The following is a 2,567-nucleotide window of genomic DNA, read 5'->3' as shown; positions in this document are numbered from 1 at the left end:
TTTGAGGAACCTGCCAATAATTATTTAATTACTTTGTTTTTTAGAAGGAATACTTATTTAATTACTTGATATGCATACCATTTCAACTTCTACTTTTTCTTTTTCTTTTTTAATCCAACCCCTAGAATATTAGTTCAAGTGCATAACTTCTTTTATAACTTTATGGTAAGTAAGTGCATAATTTCTTCAAAGTAATGGAGATTGATGTTCCCTCATGAATTTCAATTTCAGATGTGGAAGGCAGCTTTCACAGAGTTAATAGCAACGGCCTTACTTGTGTTCACCCTCACCACAACCATAATCTCATGCTTGGACTCACATGAGGTTGAACCAAAGCTCCTTGTCCCACTACCTGTCTTCATTATAGCCTTCTTATTCCTCATGGTGACAGTTCCATTATCTGGAGGCCACATGAGTCCAATTTTTACATTCATAGCTGCCCTCAGGGGTCTTGTAACTCTTGCTTGTGCAGCCATCTATGTGTTGGCTCAATAATTGGTTTTGTTATACTGAAAAAAGTGATGGACCATAAAACAGTACAAAATCATTCCTTAGGTGGCTGCACAATTGATGGCAATGGAGCAACATCTGCACTAAGCCCTGAAATTGCATTGGCATTAGAATTCGTTTGCACCTGTGTGGTACTCTTTGTTGGTGTTACAGTGGCATTTGACAAAAAAAGGTGTAAGGAACTTGGCATGGCAAAGGTGTGTGTTGTGGTAGCAGGGTCTATGGCCCTAGCAGTGTTTGTGTCAATCACAGTTACTGGGAGGGCTGGCTATGGAGGTGTGGGCCTGAATCCTGCAAGATGCTTGGGCCCAGCATTGTTGCATGGAGGCAAATTGTGGGATGGACATTGGGTTTTCTGGGTTGGGCCATTTTTTGCTTGCATTGCATATTATTGTTACTCTATGAACTTACCAAAGGAAGAGGAAGAGTATGATATTTTAAGGTTAGCTTGGGCTTGTTTGGGGAAAAATTACAATCCCACTAATCTTCAAGAAAGAGTTTAGATAGTGTAGTTTCAATAGTTGCTTGCAGTTACCATGTAAAATGGCTGCAAAAATGTAGTATGTAGAAGAGGAAATAATGGGCTCATTCACCATCGGAAATCATTAGTGGGATGACCTCTAATTGTAATGGGCTCCTTGTCAAACCCGATTGAAAAAAAAAAAAAATTTCTTTATTATAATAATTGCAAATTGAGTTTCTTAGCTCTTTTTTTAGGTTAATTAATTGATCATATGGGCTCCATTTCGTACACATTATTATCATTATTATTATCTTTTCTTTATGTTTCTGAAAATGAATAGATCAAAAAAGTTTTACCATACAAAAAGTGAGATTTAAAAAACTGTATTTTGATAAGAGATTAAATATAAGCAAAAATTCAAAACTAACCCTCTAACTTTTAGTTTTTGTCATTTCAGTCCTCTAATTTTCAGTTTTGTCATTTTAGTCTTCTAACTTTCAATTTTTGTCAATGTAATATTCGGTTAGATATCGGTTAGTTGTCTCCGTTAAGTGATCTAAACGATGCCATTATGATTCATTTTTTTTTTAAAAGAAATTTTGTAATTAAACCAAAAATTAAAAATGTGTTATAAAAAAAGAAAATAATTAGGGGAATGACGTCGTTTCTCTTACCTAAAATCAAAACACAAAATAGGAGCACAATCAGTAGCCCTAAATTGAGAAATTTGGGGGAAAATGAGAGGTCTAGGTTAGCAGCAGTTTGAAGTGAGATTGAAAGAGAGAACCCAAGAATGAGGAACCGAGATTGAGATCGATTTGAGAGAGACTGATTTGGGGGCAATAGGTAATTCAATCATTGTTCTTATCAGCTTCTAACTAAATAATTGTTTTGTAGGCTACTGTTCAGGTAATTTGTTTGTAGGGTACAATTTTGCTTTAGTGACTTCTCAGAAGCTCATGTTTAAGGAAAAAAACTGACCCTCTAACTTTCAGCTTTTGTCATTTCAGTCCTCTAACTTTCAATTTTGTCATTTCAGTCATCTAACTTTCAATTTTTGTTAATGTAGTATTTCGTTAGATATCTGTTAGTTTTCTCCATTAAGTGATCTAAATGACACCGTTATGACTCATTTTTTCTTTTAAAAGAAATTTTGTAATTAAACCAAAAATTAAAAATGTGTTATAAAAAGAAAAAGAAAACAATTAGGGGAACGGCGTCGTTCCCCTTACCTAAAATCAAAACACAAAATAGGAACACAATTAGTAGCCCTAAACTGAGAAATTTGGGGGAAAATGAGAGGTCTGCGTTGGCAGCAGTTTGAAGTGAGATTGAAAGAGAGAACCTAAGAATTAGGAACTAAGATTGAGAGAGAGACCGAGATTGAGACCGATTTGAGATAGACCGATTTGGAGGCAACAGGTAATTCAATCATTGTTCTTATCAGCTTCTAAATAAATAATTGTTTTGTAGGCTATTGTTTAGGTAATTTGTTTGTAGGGGACAATTTTGCTTTAGTGACTTCTTAGAAGCTAATGTTTAAGGGGAAAAAAAAAATTGAGGTCTAGTTGGTTATATATTGTCCATTGACCTT

The 2,567-nt window shown here is 34.7% G+C and overlaps 1 pseudogene; it reads left to right on the top strand.

Moving 5' to 3' along the window:
- Positions 1-231: 231 nt before the first annotated feature.
- Positions 232-1,154, top strand: LOC126706314 (aquaporin PIP2-7-like; annotated as a pseudogene).
- Positions 1,155-2,567: the final 1,413 nt, after the last annotated feature.

Source organism: Quercus robur, chromosome 11 (genome assembly GCF_932294415.1).
Source record: "Quercus robur chromosome 11, dhQueRobu3.1, whole genome shotgun sequence".
Lineage (NCBI taxonomy): Eukaryota > Viridiplantae > Streptophyta > Magnoliopsida > Fagales > Fagaceae > Quercus > Quercus robur.
The sequence above is the reverse complement of the archived record's forward strand: the minus strand, read 5'-3'. Positions and strand labels throughout refer to the sequence as shown.